General features: G+C 38.0%; 1 protein-coding gene and 1 pseudogene across 1 annotated transcript in view; both read left to right on the forward strand.

The window, feature by feature from the left end:
* The window catches only part of LOC102832753, a 7,006-nt pseudogene extending 5,307 nt beyond the window's left edge, over positions 1–1,699 (forward strand).
* DLG2 (discs, large homolog 2 (Drosophila)) overlaps positions 1–11,564 on the forward strand; it is a 1,151,973-nt gene that overhangs the window by 373,879 nt on the left and 766,530 nt on the right. The window lies entirely within an intron of this gene.

Below are 11,564 nucleotides of genomic sequence, written 5' to 3' on the forward strand. Positions count from 1 at the left end.
ACATAGTCCCCCCAGCCAGTACCTGGGTGTTCCCCACCTTGGGCATCATGCATCACAACAAGCAGGCCACAGAGAATGCCAAGGAGGAGGTGAGACGAATTCTGGGACTGCTAGATGCTCACTTGAACATGAGGACTTCCTGGTGGGCGAATGTGTGACCCTGGCTGACATCACAGTTGTCTGTACCCTGTTGTGGCTCTACAAACAGGTCCTAGAGCCTTCCTTTCATCAGGCCTTCCCCAAAAACAACCACTGGTTCCTCATCTGCATTAACCAGCCCCAGTTCTAGGCTGTCTTAGGGGAGGGAAAGCTCTGTGAGAAGATGGTTCCGTTCGATGCTGAAAAGTTTGGTGAACCTATGGGTGCGGTAGCTCAAAAGAGGGAACAAATCTTTACAGCGAGGATAATTCTCCCCCTCCATACACAGAGTAGACAGGGATGGGCAACTTAGACATTGGCTATCCAAAATGGGGGCTACAAAGGCAAGAAGTGACCGACTTACAAGCTTTTGAGAGGGATCCTAGATCCAGAGGGTGCAGAGGAAGGTAGAATCTCCACTGAGTAGTATCCAATCTGTCTGGGTAGAACTGATAAAAGGAGACGGGGATAGGCTTCTTGTGGTACAATAGTGAATAATTGTTATCAGGACTGACTGTGAAGGTTGGGAATGTAAACGTGGATGTTTTGTAGCAAAAGGAGGGGAGTGATTGACTTTGCAGTCCAGGAGCAGAGGTCCCTGGAACCATCAAGGGAGAAGAGCAGAGAGTGAGACCCTACCTAGAGAAACAGTGATGCCAGAGATGGAGGAAGAGATGATGACGTGGAAAGATGGAGCTGCTGGGGACTTTAGACCCAGAGAGGGAGAGGGGCTGTGTACTGATCGGGGGTGGGGGCAGGCTTGCAGGGTATACCCTTTGGTTGGTTGATGATGCATGTAAGGGATTGTAACCATGGCAATGAAATGATATATGATAGGATGAATGTAAAGCTAATGTTCTCCCATGTAAACTATCACATAATTCACAATAAAACATTAAAAAAGAAAAGTTTGCCGAGAGCTATCCTAAGAGGGACACCCCACGGAAAGAGCAAGGTCAGCGGGAGGAGAAGCAGAAGGCCCAGCCTGAGCTGAAAGAGGAGAAGAAGGCGTGGCTGCTGCCCCTATGAGGAGCTGGACGAATGTGAGCAGGTACTCGCTGCCGAGCCAAAGGCCAAGGACCCTTTTGCTCACCTGCCCAAGAGTACCATTGTGTTATATGAAATTAAGCGCAAGTACTCCAAAGAAGACACGATCTCTGTGGCACTGCCGTATTTCTGGAAGCACTTTGATAAGGATGGCTGGTCTTTGTGGTAGTCTGAGTACTGTTTCCTTGAGGAGCTCACCCAGACTTTCATGAGCTGCAAGCTCATCACTGGAATGTTCCAACGATTGGACAAGCTGAGAAAGAATGCCTTCGCCAGTGTCATCCTATTTGGAACCCATAACAGCAGCGCCATCTCTGGAGTCTGGGTCTTCAGAGGTCAAGAGCTGGCCTTCCCGCTGAGTCCAGACTGGCAGGTGGACTGTAAGTTCTGCATGTGGCAGAAGCTGGATCCTGGCAGCAAGGAGACCCAGATGCTGGTTTGAGAGTACTTTTCCTAGGAGGGAGGCTTCCAGCACATGAGCAAAACCTTTAACCAGGGCAAGGTCTTCAAGTAAACACCATGCCGTTCATCACTTGGCTGCCTGTGTCTACCCCTCAGGGAGATGGGGGTCATTAAAGGGAACTGAACATTGAAACAACAACAACAACAACAACAAAATCACATATAAAAGTATTTTATTTGAAAATACCTAGATTTGAATGTAGTGCTATAGGATAAGCACTGGACTGCTCTAACCACAAATTTGATGGTTCAAACCCACTAGTCATTCCTTGAAAACCCTATACAGGGTCTCTATGAGTCAGAAGCGATTCGATGGTGTTTCACATAGTAATTATAAAATACATGGTTGTTGTTTAGTGCCGTCAAGTCGGTTACAACCCACAGGGACCCTGTATAGGGTTTCCAAAGAGCTGCTAGTGAGTTTGAACTGCCAATCTTGTGGTTCAAACCAACTTTTCAGTCCAGCGCATTAGCCCACAGGGTCACACCAGGACTCCATAAAATACATGGTAGTTATAAAATAACTACTACTTAACATGTTAAGTTATAAAATAACAACTACTTAGCATGTTCTGGTATGCCACTGTGGTTAATGCTCCAGACTGCAATGCCATTTGAACTTCAAGGTCACCATTCAAGCTCACCAGAAGCTCCTTGGAAACCAAGCTGACTCGACAGCACTTAACAACAACAACACACAGTTATAAAATAAGAATTGTTTTATGGAGTCTCGGTATGGTACTTCTTGGAAACCTATTCAGGGTCTCTGTGAGCTGGAAGTGACTCAATGACACTTAATAACATCACGATTATTTTATAGATCTTTGTGTTATTTGAAGAGCCATGGTGTTACAGTAGTTAAGTGTGACTGCTGGTCACAAGTACGGCAATTCAAACTTTGTCAGTCATTCCTTGGGAGAAAGACATTGCAGTGTGTTCCTATAAAGATTTATAGCTCTGAAACCCTATGAGACAATTCTACTCTAGAGGATCTGTCCTGTAGAGTCTCTGTGAGTTGAAATGAGCTTAACAGCAATGAGGCGGGGTTTGTTTGTTTTCTTTTTTTGAGGAGAAGGAGGCTATCTATTTAGAGATAAACCTCCTTATCAGAATAAGCACTGGATTGAAAGGTCAGATTGAACCACAAGTTCAGTGGTTCAAATCTACCAGCCACTCCTCAGATACACTATACAAGGTCGCTTAAGAGTAGGGACTGATGTGAGGGCAAATAACCAACAGCAATTGCAATTACTCTGTATGGCACTGGAAGAAGAGAACTTCACTTCCTCTTTAATTGCCCTTAAAGATCTTCAGCTTTTTAAAATTAGTATGCAAAGTTAATTAACTATCAGCTGACTATTAAGGACAAGGGTAAAAGTTGATATCTGGCAACATTTTAAATCATTTGCCCTAAAAGTTATTTCCCTCCCCTTCAGTGTTGATCATGATGTTTTTATTATAAAATAATATGATGCCTTTGACTTTTTTCTTCATGAATTCATAAGAGAAAAAGAATGATCCAAAAAATGTTAAGCAAAGGTATGCTACCTATTTTAGGTACAAAGCAAATGTACTCTAATCAAATATGTGTAAAAAAGCTTTATCCAAAGAAGCTTAGCTTGCAACCAGCAACCAATCAATCTACGAATCACCCTACAGCTAAAAGATCATCTGAACGACAAACAGATAATGAGTAGTCTTTAATTATTTGCTTTTGATTCTGTTACCCATAAAGCTAGGGTCCAATGCCCTGGAATGATTGAGTCCAATTAATAAACACTCCAGATAACAAAGAAAGAGAGAAGCCTTTTACGAGGAATTCTGCTCTAGGGACACCTGCAACAAAGAGGAATGGAGTCTGATGTCTATTTCTTACAAGCAATATTTATACCAGTTTTAAACAATGTTAATCAGCTTGCAGCTGGGCTACAGCCTTACCACTGTAGCATTCACAGAAGTGCACAAGGTGATCAATCGATTTCCTGATAAACATACCAAATAGGTTAACTTTTCCAGGGCCGGTTTGTCTGGATGGTTACTCTTTTAGAAATCACACAGATGACTAGGCTTCAAGGCTGCTTGATCATTAGATTATAAAAACAAATATATAAGAAATAAGGAAAGAAAAGAGGTGTGTGAGGGGAAATGTCTCAGTCAGTGCTCAATTATTTTGTTAAATACTCAAAATGGGTACACTCATGCTCTCAATCCGGCTAGACTGGAAAGACTAAACCTTTCTCTGTTGACTTTCAATCTGAGTTAATGATGAATAAAGACCTGTACTTGTATGTGTATTTCTAAGATTATTAACTAACATTCAGTGAGTTTGACACATATGAGAATTGTGTTTTTTTTAAATGTCTCATATCTGTAGATTTCTTTCCTTAGTAGAAACACATGTGTAATCCCATTGCTGAAAGTATGAGCTATTGAAATAGGTAGACCTGGGTTTAAATCCTAGGTTTTTTGTTGTTGTTGCTGTTGTTAAGTGCTGTCGAGTCAGTTCTGACTCATAGCAGCCCTGTAGAGGGGGGTTTCTAAGACTGTATATCTTCGCAGGAGAAGAAACACTTATCTTTCTTGTGTACAGTGACTGATGGATAACTTTTGTACAAACTAGCTATACAAATTTAAGTGACATCCTTAAATATTATTAAGTCTTAGTTTTCTTTTTTATAAAATGTAAATAATAAAATCTATCTTATAGGATTGTTGTGACTATTAAATGAAGCAATTACTGCTCAGTGTTGGTCTTTACTCCTATTTTTACTCAGAAACAGAGACCTTTAAATAGGATGAGCTAAGACAGCATTAATATCATTTAGGAAAATGTTGAGGAAGTTACTGATTGAATAGTGCTTTAGGAAGACATTCTTTTTTTTATTGATTGTCTGGTACTTTGGAACATTTTACTTAGTTTCACCAGAAAAACAGTTTTAATAGTGATGAAAAGCAACTCTAAAATTTTCCAGTTTATTAGCCTCCAATAAGATGTCTCAATTGGATATCTGAAGATTGGATTGGTAGTAATTTAAGAAAAGAGAAAGAGAAACTTTTAAAAATGTTTTACTGCATGCGTACTGATTACACTCATTTTCTCCTTTAATTCTCAAAGTAAATTTACTTTAAGGATGAAAAAAACTACCTCTTTAAATAACAGCTCTTGCTTCCACATCAAGTTCCCCTTGTGTATTGTCCTTTTGGGACTTCAATTAATGTTTTGGCCAGCACCTCTGAAAAACTGCTTATCTTTAACTTCTAGATGTGTTTTTTAAAAGCATCTTGGGCAGTCTATTTCGGGCTACTCATACACCCTAAAAACATGTTTCTGATGTCATTTGCAACTTGTTAAATACTTTATCATTTTCTAAAAACATTATTTCAACAAGGATCATCATTTCAGTATTAAAAAAAAAAGTATTTCTGCTTTTGCTCAAAAGTCAAAAGAAATTGCAAACTTTTTTCTACTTCACTACACTTAGTTGATTCCTTTAGAGGATAAGAGAATGAAGAAACAGGATTTTCCTCTCTTACTAGCAGCTGAGTCCTTTTATTTGCTTGGCCCAGTGGGGTTTTTGTTTCTATGTCTAAGGGCTCTGTTGTTTTTCAAAGGCTTTTTGTGTACAATAACCCTTCCTGTGTTTCTGCTCACCCAGCACATTTTGCCAGAGTTGATGTCAGAAAGACTAAGTGTTGTTGAGTTTGGGTATGTTTTATGATGTTGTTCTCTCTCCAAATCTTTCATGGACAGGGGCTTACTTCTGTTGCTGTGCAGTAAATGCATTGACCATCATGGTTTTGCTTGTATGATTTTGGTGTGAGTTCAGAAAAACAAAGAGTTATCTGAATGTGTTTAAAAAGCTTTTTAGCTATGAGTATTGCTGTTTCTGACAAAGACCTATAGTCTGACAAAAGAGCACTGCAGGTTTATAATAGTGATAAAGCTTGTGAAATTATCTTTAACCTTAAATTTTTGCATTCAAGGCGGTTGGTTTTCTTTTTCTTTTCCCTGATGTGTTCAGTCAGAAGTGACTGTGTACATTGTAAGTGCAAATAACAGGGGGAAGAAAGTGAAATTGCATATTGATGGGTAAAAATTTGATTTTTTTTATCTAAATATTGAATGTACTCCCCTAAATTTTGTTCCAAGATGTCCATGGTACAGAGGTTCTGTCCAGAACTCATACTTTCGAAGCAGTTTCTGCTACTGACATATCATAGAGAAATAGTCTCCCAGTAGCATCTGGATGACCAGAGTGGTGGAATTTCCCAGACTTCCCTGTTCTTGCTATAGAGAACTACTACAGCAGTACAAGCAGCATCAGCAATTTTGTCAGGAATCTCTTGAAACATGAACTCTTGAGGAGAGAAGACATCTCTCATAACAGATTGTATCTTTTTTTTTTTTTTCTTTGTCAGCATGGCAGATTACAAAGAGTACAGGCTTGAATATCAGATTAGGTTCAATTCCTGAATATGATTCTTAGTAGGTATCCATAAACACAGGCATTCTCTGAGTCTCAGCAACTTTTTTTCTGCAAGTTGACCCTAATAATACCATGTGTAAGTATGGTTTCCTACTTTAAGTAAGATACTAGCATGCCGAGTGGAACTAGCATATAGATTACTGGCATTTAGCAGATATTGCCACAAATGATAATTCTTATTGATTATATTATTTGTCCTCTGAATTAAATACTCATCTTTGTGGTCCATCTTCATGTTTCTCAAATGACTCTCAACACCTATTTGCTGATTCAGGGAACTAACCTCTCCCACCCTCCTGCCATAAAAAAAAACAGAGTAGAACTTGGCCCATAGAGTTTTCAAAGCTGTAAGCTTAACAAAAGCAGACTGGCACATTGTTCTCCAGTGGAGTGGCTGGTGGGTCTGAACACCGACCTTTTGGTTATCCGCTGTGCTTTAACCACTGTGCCACCTGGGCTCCTTGAGGTGCCTTAGGGTTAGGATGAAGTTAAGATAAAAGTACAGAGACCCAGCTCACTTGGCACTAGGAGCACTTGAAGTTGTACTCATTGTGAGAAGTCCCTCTCGAATTGTTCCTGTGCTTGGTTCTAATGCTTAAAGGTTTTGGAAATCTTCTATCCAACAGGATTGCCCCCAAGACCATTTCATGGCAACAGTGACCATTTATGACCTTTGCATGCAGAAATGCTGCCCAGAGAGAGTCGAAATGGGAGACATGATCATGGAGGGTGTATGCAAATAGTAATACAAATGTCCTTGTCCATAAGGCATAAAAGAAAAATACTGAAATGGGAGAGAAAAAAATAAAGGAGGAAAAACCACCAAGCAGACAGTTGCAGAAATAACAGCTCTTGTGACTTGAAAACATTAAAAATAAAATCACTTTCCTGTGCCTGTCCTTGACAGTGATTAGTTATTTCATCTTTTTTAGATGCCTTTCAGCTTGTTTTATTTCCAGCTATGAGAGATAGAAGCCAATGAATGAAGATTATCTTTATGTATGTCTGTGTGTATAAGATTAATACATACACACAGAAATATGCGTGTTCTCATACAAACAGGTATATGCATTTTTTAAAGTATGCTATTGTTGGATTATTATATGTTGTTAAATGCCATAGAGTCAGTTTCCACTAGTAGCAACTCAGTATAAGGTTTCTGAGGCTTTAAATGTATTTGCAGGAGCAGAAAGCCTCATATTTCTCCTGTGGAGTGGCTGGTGGTCTCAAACCACAGATCTTGTGGTTTGAGGGCTTCAAAAAGTTTGTGGGAAAATGGCATAAAAAGATAGTGGAATTTTTCTGTGAACCTTTTGAAGTCCCCTAGTAAGCATAAGTATGTATGTATATACAGGAAGTCATGATGGGAGAGTGGTTAAATGCTCAACTGCTAACCAAAAAGATCAGTGATTCAAACCCAGAAGTCACTCCATGAGAGAAAGATTATGGCAGTCTGCTTACATAAAGATATAAAGCCTTGAAAACCCTATGGAACAGTTCAACTCTGTTCTATAGGGTCACCATGCTTTGAGTCAGAATTCAACAGGCGAGCAATAGATAGGTATGCACACACATACATTTTTTAGACTGAACCTGCTTCCCTGCCCTTTGTTCACACGACTGCTGTGGGAATCATTTTTAAACCACTTTTCTCCTCCTTCAATTCTTTTTATGAATTCTTTTTATTTAGGGTTCCTTTTATGTGACCCTGAATATTTTGGCAGTGAAACTGAGAGAAGCCACAGCTATATAATATTCCTGGGAGGTTAGAGAGAATCCCAATTGTATTTGCAACTGAATTTCAAAACTTTCCATAGTCCTATCTACATGCACTATATGAATGTCCAAAAAGACAGCCTTTGAATAAGTCAGTGAGAATCACAGTTAATGATCTTGGAAGTCTTTACTGAGTTTTTCAGTAACTGCTGGAGAAAACGGGAAACCCAAGAGTTTCATGACTCCCTGCTTCTCTCCTATTCTGTATTTTTTTCCCCCAAACTCTGGATTTGTATCTCTGGTCTTTAACAAATATTGCACAATGAACTGGAATATATGAGGATACTTGCTGAAACCAGAGAAACAGCAACCAAACAGTTTCTTGGCAGCTACTATGTTAGAGCAATTGTTTATTCCTAGATTCAGTTTGATCACTTTCAAAAGTTACCATTAGCAGCTTTGTAAGCCCTGGGACCATACAAAGAGTTTATTTAAAAGCTGGGAAATGTTTTATTGTTTCCTGTATTTACAAGTCTCCTAGAAAATGTAGTGTCCTTGGAGTTTAATCATAGTCAGGGATGACGTCCAATTAGCACCAAAATTCATTGAAATACATTCCAAATTATCTTTTCATTTTCCTTAATTAAAACATATGTGCTATGGACATGTACTTCTTTATTCGATGATCAGAGAATATCAACAGTAATGGGTGGCAGTATTTTCAATGCCAAGATTTCAGTGATAGCTAGCTGTCTCTTGGATTCATAGTAGAGTCCAATTTGTCACATTTGGCCACATTCATTGCCTCATTTGGTAATAAGCTATGTTATCACCTAAGGATACAACATTTTCTCACTCTCAAAATTGTAGATTGAAATTACTTTAACTCTTCGATGTTAACTCTAGCTCTGGGAAGCTTTCTGAGGTATAATTGATTCAATTGATGAATAAGTGCTAAGTTATAGTAATTAATCTTCTCAAAATTGATACCTACAAAGGAAGAAGTATAGAGATGTTCATATTTAATTAACTTACCATATTTCCCAAATGCATATTTAAAGGAATATTACCAAAGTTAAATAACATTTTTTTAGTTCCTAGGCAAATTTTTAGTTCCAAGGCAAATTTTTAAATTTGTTTTTGTGGCAGTAGAGATTTTTCATGTTTCTCAGAGTCAATAAAATAGTGTAAGATGATAACTTTTAAGAGAGGAATAGCAAGAAGATTGTATAACTTTATGGTTAGCAATACTTTGAAATACAGGAGTGTAATTACTTGGAAATTAAAGAAGCAGTTTTAATTTGGTCATATATGATAATACAAAAGTTGTATTCACAATTTACTCATTAAAATTAAATGACTGAATTAAAACGTCAACAACCACTATCTAAATGCAAAGGCACAAGCATAAAATTAATAATAATAATGTTCCTATGTTTACACCATGTCAGCAGACCTTTTTTATTTTTCTCATTTTAGTGTTTGTGTCAAATGAAAAGTCCTTTTGAAATTTAAGTTGCTCTATCTCATTTTGTACAATATTTAAGAGATAGCACGTTAACTTCTAGTTTTATTGAAATGCACACATTACCAGCTTCTTCATTCAAAATAAAAGTTGATGGCCATAACTATTGATGCCATTGATTGAAATATTTAAATAAAATTAAAATTTAGCAAATTGTGTTACCTTTTAAAATGAGCTCTAATTAATACCCAGTGTGAGAAAAATTAGTGCTTTCGTGTTTCTTTCTTTTCCTCAGGAATTTTTTATAACTTATATTTTTGCAACTACTGCTAAGAGTAGCACATATTTGTAGACTGTTTTAAGATTTGCCAGACTGAAACACAGTGTACAAACTAGTAGACAGATTGGAACTGTAGTTAAGACAGAGGGTTTGGGGCCAGACATCTTACTTTGAGCAGACATCTTACTTTGAGCAAAGTATTTCATGTGTTTAATCTTTAGTTTTCTTGTTTGTAAAAATACAACATAATAATAATACTTGCCTTATTGGATGTCTCAGGAAGTTAAAGACAGCTTGTTGCTGTTGTTTGGTGCCATAGAGTCTATTTCTAATTCATAGCAACTCTGTACACAACAGAATGAAACTGTGCTCTGTCCTGCACCATCCTCACAATCATTTAAGTGTGAGCCCGTTGTTGCAAGCCCTGTATCAGTCCATCTCATTGGGGACGTCCTCTTATCTGATTACCATCTACTTTACCAAGCATGATGTCCTTTTCCAGGGATTGGTCCTTCCTGATAATCTGTCCAAAGTACATGAAACAAAGTCTTGTCATTCTCTTTCCTAAGGAGGATTATTCCTTTCAGATTTGTTTGTTCTGGAAGTACATGTTGTTGTTGTTAAGTGCCATTGAGTTGATTCCAACTGACAGCTACCTGTGTAGTGTTTTCAAAGAGTGGTATGAGGGTTTGAACCACTGACCTCATGGTTCAAACTGACCTTGCAATCCAGTGCTTATCCTACAGTGTCACACCAGGACTCCATAGTTCTTTGGATACTCTTCTACAACACCATAAATCAAAAACATAAATTTTTCCTCAGTATTCCTTATTCATTATCCATCTTTCACATACATATGAAGCAATTGAAAATACCATGACTTGGAAAAGGCACACATTAGTCCTTAAAATGGCATATTTGCTCTCTAACACTTTTAAGAGTTACTGTGCAGCCAATTTGCCCAGTGCAATACTTCATTTGATTTCTTGATTGCTGTTTCCAAGACCACTGATTGTGGATTCAAGTAAAATGAAGTCCTTGACAACTTCAATCTTTTCTCCACTTACTTTAATGTAGTTTATTGGTCCAGTTGTGAGAATTTTTGTTTTCTTTACATTGAGTTGCAATACATACAGAAGACCATATTATTTGACCTCCATCAGCAAGTGCTTCAAGTCATGCTTGATTTTAGCGAACAAGGTTGTGTTATCTGCATATCACAGGTTGTTAATGATCCTTCCTCTAACGCTGATGCCTTATTCTTCTTTATATTGTGCACCTTTGCAATTTATTTACTTAGTGTACAAACTGAGTAAGTATAGTGAATGGATGCAACCCTGGCAGACACCTTTCCTGATTTTAAACCACACAGTATCCCCTTGTTCTTTTCAAATGACCGTTTCTTGGTCTTTGTATAGGTTCTTCATGAGCACAATTAAGTGTTCTGGAATTCCTATTCTTCGCAATGTTATCCATTGTTTGTTATGATCCACACAGTCAAAAGCCTTTGCATAGTCAATAAAGCATGGCATAGTCAATAAAGCACAAGTAAACATATTTGTGGTATTCTCTGCTTTCAACTAAGATCCATCTGATGTCAACAATGACACAACTAGTTCCCTGTCCTCTTCTGAATCCAGTTTGAATTTCGAGCAGCTCTTGATCAACATGATGCTACAACCATTTTAAAATTATCTTCAGCAAAATTTTACTTGCCTATGATGTTAATGGACATTGTTCAATCGTTTTCACATTTTGTTAGGCCACCTTTCTGTGGAATGGGGACAAATATGGATCTCTTCATGTCAGTTGGTCAGGTAACTGTTATCCAATTTCTTGGCATACATTAGTGAGCGCTTCCAGTGCAACATCAGTTAATTGAAACATTTCCATTTGTATTCTGTCACTTCGTGGAGCCTTGTTGTTTACTAATGTCTTCAGTGCAGCTTTGACTCCTTCCTTCAATTCC

This window comes from Chrysochloris asiatica, unplaced genomic scaffold, assembly GCF_000296735.1.
Source record: "Chrysochloris asiatica unplaced genomic scaffold, ChrAsi1.0 scaffold00074, whole genome shotgun sequence".
NCBI classification, from domain to species: Eukaryota; Metazoa; Chordata; class Mammalia; order Afrosoricida; family Chrysochloridae; genus Chrysochloris; species Chrysochloris asiatica.